The 10279-nt window shown below is 38.1% G+C and overlaps 1 pseudogene; it reads left to right on the plus strand.

The window, feature by feature from the left end:
* Positions 1-654: 654 nt before the first annotated feature.
* LOC122892689 lies at positions 655-798 on the plus strand (annotated as a pseudogene).
* The last annotated feature ends 9481 nt before the right edge of the window (positions 799-10279 follow it).

Below are 10279 nucleotides of genomic sequence, written 5' to 3' on the forward strand. Positions count from 1 at the left end.
TAAGTGTGTTTAATTCATTTTTTTAAAGACCTACTACAAAAAGTCCTACTAGAATTTTCATTGGGATTGAATTAAATTTAAAGATTAGTTTTGGAAAACTGACATTTTACCCTGTTGTCATCCATTCCATGACCATGGTATAACACTCCATTTATTTAAGATCTTTATGCCCTTAACAAATTTAAAACTTATTCTCCAGGGGCACCTGGGTGGCTCGGTGGGTTAAGCCGTTGCCTTCGGCTCAGGTCATGATCCCAGGGTCCTGGGATCGAGTCCCGCATCGGGCTCTCTGCTCAGCAGGGAGCCTGCTTCCTCCTCTTTCTCTGCCTGCCTCTCTGCCTACTTGTGATCTCTCTCTGTCAAATAAATAAATAAAATCTTTAAAAAATAAAAAAAAAAACTTATTCTCCATAGAGATCATAGACATTGTTTATTCAGTTAAATTCATAGTTTAGAGTTTTGATTGTTATTAGGAATGGCATCATAGAATATTACATTTTTAGTTAGCTATTGCTGATGCAGAGGAACATTACAGATTTTTGTAAAATAGATCTTATATCTGGCATTCTTATAAAATCTCTTATTAGATCTATAGTCTTTCTGTTGACTCAGCTGGGATTATTTTATCTGCAAAAAGAAAAAAAAAAAGAGCAAATGCTTAGCTGGCAGGGGAGTGATTTTCTCAGGGCAATTCTTATCCATTGCACTCTGGATGTGCTGACCCCTGTGATTTCCCCAAATGTGGGGAAACTTTACATAATTTGTGGTAGTGGGGGACTGCATTAGTGCTCTCCCCTCCCTATGCCACCACATCAAAAAAAAAAAAAAAAAGGAAAGAAGAAAGAAAGAGAGAGAGAGAAAAGAAAGAAAAAAAGAAAAGAAAAATAAATTGATACTTTCTCTGAAGCAGATGGGGAGAAACCAATAATCTAGACCTATATGTAACAAGTAGAATAGAGAATTGAATCCTGTGGAGGACACTATAATGACTAGCTGGTCTGGGATGCCTGGGTGGCTCAGTCAGTTAAGCAACTGCCTTTGGCTCAGATCATGATCCCAGGGTCCTAGGATAGAGTCCCACATCCAGCTCCTAGCTCAGCTGGGAGCCTGCTCCTCCCTTGCCTGCTCTGCCTGTTCTGCCTGCTCTGCCTGCCCTGCCTGCTGCTTCCCCGTTTGTTCTCTGTCTCTCTATGACAAATAAATAAATATATAATCTTTTAAAAATCAACTAGTCTGTTTAATGGCACAGGTAATTTCTGCTTTGCATTTGCAATGATCAGCTTATTCAGTTCTATCGAATAAATACCTATAATTACCTTTAGCTTCCTTATTCATATGCTCAGTCCTTTTTGTCCTAAATAATTATGAATTTCAGGAATGTATTATGTTATAAAATGTTAGAATCACTCGTACTGCTTTATCTCAATGAGTAGAGCAGTAATCAATATTCTATGTGTTTCTTTGAATAACCATATTTAATAACTCTGAACATCTTACCAGTACTCACAATGAAGAAAAAAATTAAGCATATATTTATAGGAGGAGAAAATTTCTTGGGTAGTTTCCTAAATGATGAACTATCAAAAATGGTTAAGTCAAAGTGATCATTTTCTCCTGATGATTCAAACTTATTGCATGATAAGAGCCTCAAGAAATTAGTTCCATCAAAATATACACACCATTCCCTAAATCAAACAATAGTTACAGAATAAAACAATGTTCCATTGTAACAAACTTGGACGAAGTTTCAAACACATGTCTGTAGAACCTGGAAATTTCCCAAAATAGTCACAATAAAACTAGAAGCCTTAAGAAAGAAATTTCTGAAAATTATCATATCAACTGGACTGAAAATTTCTTCATCATTTAAAAAAGCCAAGAAATATCTGGACCAACAAGTAGTTTCTACCAGAATAAATGTGTAGCACTTGGCAAAATGTAAGCATGTGTGTTTTAATTTTTAAAAATTGGGTTTTGGGGGCACCTAGGTGGCAGTCTGTAGTATCTGCCTTCAGCTCAGATCATGATCCCAGGGTCCTGGGTTCCAGGCTTGGATAAGATTCTTGGCTTAGTGGGGAGGCTCTTCTCCTTCTCCTTCTGTCTCCACTCCCTCAGAACCCCCCCCCCCCCACCCTGCCCAGTGCTCTCTCTCACTCACTCACTCTTTCAATTAAATAAATAAAAACTTTTTAGTTTAGAGGCAAGATGGTGGTGGAGGAGCAGACTGAAATGACATCAGGTCACAGGAATTCAGCTAAATAGTTATCAAACCATTCTGAACACCTACAAACTCAACAGGAGATCGAAAAGAAGAAGAGCATCAATTCTAGAAACAGAAAATTGACCACTTTCTGAAAGGTAGCACATGCAGAGAAGTGAATCCCAACCCATGGGAAGATAGACCAAGAGGGGTAGGGGCCATCTCCCGGCAAGCAGTAGAGCAGTGGAGGACAATATCAGAACTTTTAGAAGTCTGCTCCACTGATGGACATCACTCCAGAGGCTAAGGGGGGGGTGGACCCCTCATGGGGACAGTATGATCTCAGGGGCCACGGGGTCACTGAAAGATCAGGGGTGTCTGAGTGTGGCAGAGCTGTCAGGTGTTGGAGCAGGGAAGCCAACTACAGAGACAAAACTGAGGAGTGAGCTCTCAGCTTGGGGTTACCTTAAACCATGATCCACAGCACAGTCAGACCACTGTTCTTTGAGCAGAGATCCCAAAATTGGCAATTCACCAGGGAGATTCACCTTCCTCCTCTGGAGAAGCAGTAGGCAGTATCAGCTGGGTTTGGACAGCTCCTCGGAGCTGGAGATTGGGAGGCCACCATTTTCATTCCCATCCTCCAGAGCTCTACGGAAAGTGTTCAGGGAAAAAAACTCCCAAGAGCAAATCCGAGCAGATTTCTTAGCCTGGCCCCTGTCAAGGGTGGGGCAATTCTGCCTCAGGCAAAGACATTTGAGAATCACTACAGGCCCCTTCCTGAGAAGATCAGCATGAACTGATCAAAACCAAGCTCACCGATCAAGGAGAACAGTGGAAGTCCAGAGGTAGGGGAAAGCAATGCATGGAATTCATGGCTTTCTTCCCACAATCCTTTAGTCTTTCAAGTTAAATTAATTTTTTGAATTTTATTTTTTTCTTATTCTAATTTTTTTAACTTTTCCTCTTTCATCTATTAAGGTTTTTAACTAGTTTATCTTAACAATACCTTTCTAAAAAAATCTTTTTAAACCTTCATTATTATAGTTATATTTTATCCTTCATTGTATTTATTATTTTTTGTATACATATAGGGTTTCTTTTTCCTAAAAAAATTTGGGATATAATTTCTTCTAATAGATAAAAATTTACCCTAAATCTAGCACAGGGCTTTGTTCTAGTCTCCAGCCTGAGCACATTCTCTCCTCCTTTTTTTTTTTCTACTTTCTTAGTCAACCAACTTATCAATTCCTTTTTTAGAACTTCTTAAATTTCATCTTTACAGTCATATTCCATCCCTTCATTGTGTTTATTATTACTTTTACATATATATATTTTCCTTTCTTTAAAATTTTCGGAGATAGTTTCTTCTAAGAAACCAAATTATACCCAAAATCAAGTGGAAAATCAAGTGGCTCTGTTCTACTCACCAGAAATTTTTTTTTAAGATTTTATTTATTTATTTGTCAGAGAGAGATCACAAGTAGACAGAGAGGCAGGCAGAGAGAGAGGTAGAGGGAAGCAGGCTCCCTGCTGAGCAAAGAGCCTGATGCGGGACTCGATCCCAGGACCCCGAGCTCATGACCTGAGCCGAAGGCAGTGGCTTAACCCACTGAGCCACCCAGGCGCCCCTCACAAGAAATTTTTTAAATTTCTTTTTACCCCCATCCTTCTCCCTCCATTTTGGGGTCTCTTCTGATTTGGTTAGCGTACATTTTTCTGGGGCCCTTGCCATCCTTTTACTATTTTATTCTCTCATTCATATATTCTTATCTGGATAAAATGACAAGGCAGAAAAACTCACCACCACAAAAACAAAAAAAAAGAACAAGAGGCAGTACCGATGGCTAGGGACCTAATCAATACAGACATTTGTAGTATGTCAGATCCAGAGTTCAGAATTATAATTATCAAAGTGCTAGCAGGTCTCTAAAAAGGCATGGAAGATATTAGAGAAACCCTGTCTGGAAAAATAAAATCCCTTTCTGGAGAAATAAAAGAACTAAAATCTAACCAAGCTGAAATCAAAAAAAGGTATTAATAAGGTGCAATCAAGAATGGAGGCTCTTACTTCTAGGATAAATGAAGCAGAAGAGAGAATTAGTGATATAGAAGACCAGATGACAGGGAATAAAGAAGCTGAGCAAAAGAGAGACAACCAACTACTGGACCATGAGGGGAAAATTTGAGAGATAAGTGATATCATATGATGAAACAATATTAAAATAATTGGGATTCCAGAAGAAGAAGAAAGAGAGAGAGGGCAGAAGGTATCTTGGGGCAAATTATAATAGAGAATTTCCCCAATATGGCAAAGGAAAGAAGCACCAAAATCCAGGAGGCACAGAGAACCCCCCTCAAAATCAATAAAAATAGGTCCACACCCCATCATCTAATAGTAAAGCTTACTAGTCTTAGCGACAAAGAGAAAATCCTGAAAGCAGATCAAGACAAAAAATCTTTAACACACAATGGTAGAAATATTTGATTGGCAGCAGACTTGTGCACAGAGATCTAGCAGGCCAGAAAGAACTGGCATGATATATTCAGAGCACTAAATGAGAAAAATATGGAGCCAAGAATAGTATATCCAGCTAGGCTATCAATGAAAATAGAAGGAGAGATAAAAAGATTCCAGGACAAACAAAAATTAAAAGAATTTTCAAACACCAAACCAGCCCTACAGGAAATATTGAAAGATATCCTCTAAGCAAAGACAGCCTAAAAGTAGTGGACCAGAAAGGAACAGAGACAGTATACAGTACCAGTCACCTTACAGGTAATACAATGGCAGTAAATTCGTATCTTTCAACAGTTACCCTGAATGTAAATGGGCTAAATGCAATAATTAATTAAAAGACACAAGGTATCAGAATGGATAAAAAACAAAACCTCTCAATAGGCTATCTAAAAGAAACTCATTTTAGACCCAAAGACACCTCCAGATTGAAAGTGGGAGGGTGGAAAATAATTAACCATACTAATGGACTTCAAAAGAAAGCTGGGGTGGCAATCCTTATATCATATACATTAGATTTTAAGCCAAAGACTATAAGAAGAGGAAGGACACAATACCATACTTAAAGGATCTGTCCAACAAGAAGATGTAACAATTTTAAATATATATGCCCCTAAAACGGGAGCAGTCAACTATATAAACCAATTAATAACAAAATCAAAGAAACACATTGACAATAATACAATAATAGTAGGGGACTTTAACACTCCCCTCACTGAAATGGACAGATCATCCAAGCAAAAGATCAACAAGCAAATAAAGGCTTTAAATGACACACTGGACCAGATGGACATCACAGATATATTCAGAACATTCCATTCCAAAGCAACAGAATATACATTCTTCTCTAGTGCACATGGAACATTCTCCAGAATAGATCATAACCTGGGCCACAAATCAGGTCTCACCCAGTACCAAAAGGTTGGGATCATTCCCTGCATATTTTCAGACCACAATGCTCTGAAGCTAGAACTCAATCACAAGACGAAAGTTGGAAAGACTCAAATACCTGAAGGCTAAAGAGCATCTTGCTCAAGAATGAATGGGTCAACCAGGAAATTCAAGAAGAATTGAAAAAAATTCATGGAAACAAATGATGATGAAAACACAACTGTTCACCATCTGTGGGACACAGCAAAGGCAGTTCTGAGAGGAAAATATATAGCCATACAAGCCTTTTTCAAGAAACAAGAAAGGTTTCAAGTACACAATCTAACCCTGCACCTAAAGGAGCTGGAGAAAGAACAACAAAGAAAGCCTAAACCCAGGAGGAGAAGAGAAATCATAAAGATCAGAGCAGAAATCAATGAAATAGAATCTAAAAAATCAATAGAACTAATCAACAAAACTAGGAGTTGGTTCTTTGAAAGAATTAATAAGATTGATAAACCCCTGGCCAGAATTATCAAAAAGAAAAGAGAAAGGACCTAAATTAATAAAAGCGTGAATGAAAGAGGAGAGATCACAACCAACACCAAAGAAATACAAACAATTATAAGAACATATTATGAGCAACTCTACACCAGCAAATTTGACAATCTGGAAGAAATGGATGCATTCCTAGAGACATACAAAATACCACAACTGAACCAGGAAGAAATAGAAAACCTGAACAGACCCATAACCAGTAAGGAGATTGAAGCAGTCATCAAAAATCTCCCAACATACAAGAGCCCAGGGCCAGATGGCTTCCCAGGGGAATTCTAACCTTTAAAGAAGAATGAATACCTATTCTCCTGAAACTGTTCCAAAAGATAGAAATGGAAGAAAAACTTCCAAACTCATTTTCGGAGGCCAGCATTACCTTGATCCCAAAACCAGACAAAGACCCCATCAAAAAAGAGAATTACAGACCAACATCCTTGATGAACACAGATGCAAAAATTCTCACCAAAATACTAGCCAATAGGATCCAACAGTACATTAAAAGGATTATTCACCACGACCAAGTGGGATTTATTCTTGGGCTGCAAGGTTGGTTCAACATCTGCAAATCAGTCAATGTGATTCAATACATTGATAAAAGAAAGAGCAAGAACCACATGATACTCTCAATAGATGCTGAAAAAGCATTTGACAGTGTACAGCATTCTTTCTTGATCCAAACTCTTCAAAGTGTAGGGATAGAAGCTACATACTTCAATATCATCAGAGCCATCTATGAAAAATCCACAGTGAATATCATTCCCAATGGGAAAAAACAGAGCTTTTCTGCTAAGGTCAGGAACATGGCACAAATGTCCACTATCACCACTGCTATTCAACATAGTACGAGAAGTCCTAGCCTCAGCAATCAGACAACAAAAAGAAATTAAAGACATCTGAATGAGCAAAGAAGTCAAACTTTCACTCTTTGCAGATGATATGATGCTTCATGTGGAAAACCCAAGAGACTCCACTCCAAAACTTCTAGAACTTGTACAGGAATTCAGTAAAGTGTCAGGATATAAAATCAATGCTCAGAAAATCAGTTGCATTTCTATACACCAACAACAAGACAGAAGAAAGAGAAATTAAGGAGTCAATCCCATTTACAATTGCACCCAAAACAATAAGATAACTAGGAATAAACCTAACCAAAGAGGCAAAGAATCTGTACTCAGAAAACTACAAAGTACTTATGATGGAAATAGAGGAAGACACAAGGAAATGGAAAACATTCCATGCTCCTCGATTAGAAGAACAAATATTGTGAAAATGTCTATGCTACCTAAAGCAATCTACACATTTAATGCAATCCCTATCAAAATACCATCCAAATAATCCTATAATTTATATGGAACCAGAAAAGACCCCAAGGAGCCAAAGGAATGTTGAAAAAGAAAGCCAAAGTGGTAGCATCACAATCCCAGACTTCAACAAAGCTGTAAACATCAAGATAGTATGGTATTGCCACAAAAACAGACACCTAGATCAATGGAACAGAATAGAGTACCCAGAAATAAACCCCCAACTCTATACTCAACTAATCTTTGACAAAGCAGGAAAGAATGTCCAATGGAAAAAAGTCTCTTCAACAACTGGTATTGGGTAAACTGGACAGCCACATGCAGAAAAATGAAATTGGACCATTTCCTTATACCACACACAAAAATAGACTCAAAATGGATGAAAGACCTCAATGTGAAAAAGGAATCCATCAAAATCCTTGAGGAGAACACAGGCAGTAACCTCTTTGACCTCAGCCGCAGCAACTTCTTCCTAGGAACATCACCAAAGGCAAGGGAAGCAAGGGCAAAAATGAACTATTGGGACTTCATCAAGATCAAAAGCTTTTACACAGCAAAGGAAACAGTCAACAAAACCAAAAGACAACTGAGAAAATGGGAGAAGATATTCACAAACGACATATCAGATAAAAAACTAGTATCCAGGGCGCCTGGGTGGCTCAATGGGTTAAGCCGCTGCTTTCGGCTCAGGTCATGATCTCAGGGTCCTGGGATCGAGTCCCGCATTGGGCTCTCTGCTCAGCAGGGAGCCTGCTTCCCTTCCTCTCTCTCTGCCTGCCTCTCTGCCTACTTGTGATCTCTCTCTGTCAAATAAATAAATAAAATCTTAAAAAAAAAACAACTAGTATCCAAAATCTATAAAGAGCTTAGCAAACTCAACACCCAAAGAACAAATAATCCAATCAAGAAATGGGCAGAGGACATGAACAGACATTTTTGCAAAGAAGACATCCAGATGGCCAACAGACACATGAAAAAAGTGATGCTCCACATTACTCGGCATCAGGGAAATGCAAATCAAAACCACAATAAGATACCACCTCATACCAGTCAGAACGGCTAAAATTAACAAGTCAGGAAATGACAGGCGTTGGAGAAGATGCAGAGAAAGGGGAACTCTCCTACACTGTTGTTGGGAATGCAAGCTGATGCAGCCACTCTGGAAAACAGCATGGAGAATGCTCAGAAAGTTGAAAATAGAGCTGTTCTATGACCCAGCAATTGCACTACTCAGTATTTACCCGAAAGATACAAATGTAGTGATCCAAAGGCGCACATGCACCCCAATGTTTATAGCAGCAATATCCACAATAGCCAAACTATGGAAAAAACCTAAATGTCCATCAATAGATGAATGGAAAAAGAAGATGTGGTATACATATACAATGGAATACTATGTAGCCATCAGAAGAAATGAAATCTTGCCATTTGCAACGATGTGGATGGAACTAGAGGGTATTGTGCTGAGCGAAATAAGTCAGTCAGAGAAAAATAATTATATGATGTCCCTGATATGAGGAATTTGAGAGGCAGAGTGGGGGACTTCTGAGATAGGGAAGGAAAAAATGAAACAAGGTGGGATCAGGAGGGAGACAAACCGTAAGAGACTCTTAACCTCACGAAACAAACTGAGTGTTAGTAGGTGGGTATGGAGAGGGTGGTTGGGTTATAGACATTGGGAAGGGTATGTGATATGATGAGTGCTGTGAAGTGTGTAAGCCTGACGATTCACAGACCTGTACCCCTGGGGCAAATAATATATTATACGTTAATAAAAATAATTATTAAAAAAAACTTTTTAAAAAATAAAAATTGGGTTTTTAAAAGTAAGCTACATGCCCACCATGAGACTTGAACTTAAAACTCTGAGATCAAGAGTCATATGCTGTACTGATTGAGCTAGCCAGGTATCTCCAGGAATATGTATTTTAAACATCATGAATTGGATCTCTACATAAAGCTTTTTGTAAGTTAAATTAAATTCAGAGCTAAGGCATAAAAAGAAACACTAAGACTAGCTCTTATAAAAGTGAACAGACTTCTCTGTATCCATTAAGTGGGACAGATAGAAAGACAAATTTGTAATAATGGGATAATCTTAGCTGCCCTTTGTAGAGTAGGACCCAAAGTAAAATATAATGGTTAGCAAGGAAGGAGAAAATCATAACAGAAACATCTTTATGATGGTTATCCTGTAATTCTAATAGGAAACATGAGAACATGAGGTTTAATGGAAACATTTTTGAAACGGAACAGTAGAGTAGTGACTTAATGGAGGTCATCATTAAAGGGAGCAGAGCTGTCAATGGTATTGCTAACTCATTCTACCTTGTATATATCTCTATAAAAACACAGATTCACCCTATGTCATAAGTTTGAGCAATCGGCAGTCAGAAATTCTCTCTTCCTCTCCTGTTTTGTTTGTTTGTTTTAAAAATTTCTTGCACCCAGCACGATACATAGGTGTGTAGTAGGTGTTCAGTCTTGGAAATGCTTCATGTTTTAAAGTAATTTGATTATATGATTTAAGATTTTGCACTATTTCTAGATGTATTCATTATCACTGGATTTATCTAATAGGCATATGACTTACTCTGCTTGAGCCACAATAACCTGCATTTGTTCAGTCTAGACCAATTATTCTAACCTCCAACTTGGACTTTTAACTCTGCCAGATGCTATTTGACAGTAGGTTCTCCAATACTGAAAATCTTGCCAAGCATACATTATGTAGTTGTATAATTACAGCTTTCTAGTACTCAGTATGATATTATTAGCTCAAGCTGTAGCTCATTTAGTGTACATAATTACAGCATACTCAGCAGTGAGCAC

The sequence above is a fragment of the Neovison vison genome, chromosome 12 (genome assembly GCF_020171115.1).
Source record: "Neovison vison isolate M4711 chromosome 12, ASM_NN_V1, whole genome shotgun sequence".
Taxonomy (NCBI): Eukaryota; Metazoa; Chordata; class Mammalia; order Carnivora; family Mustelidae; genus Neogale; species Neogale vison.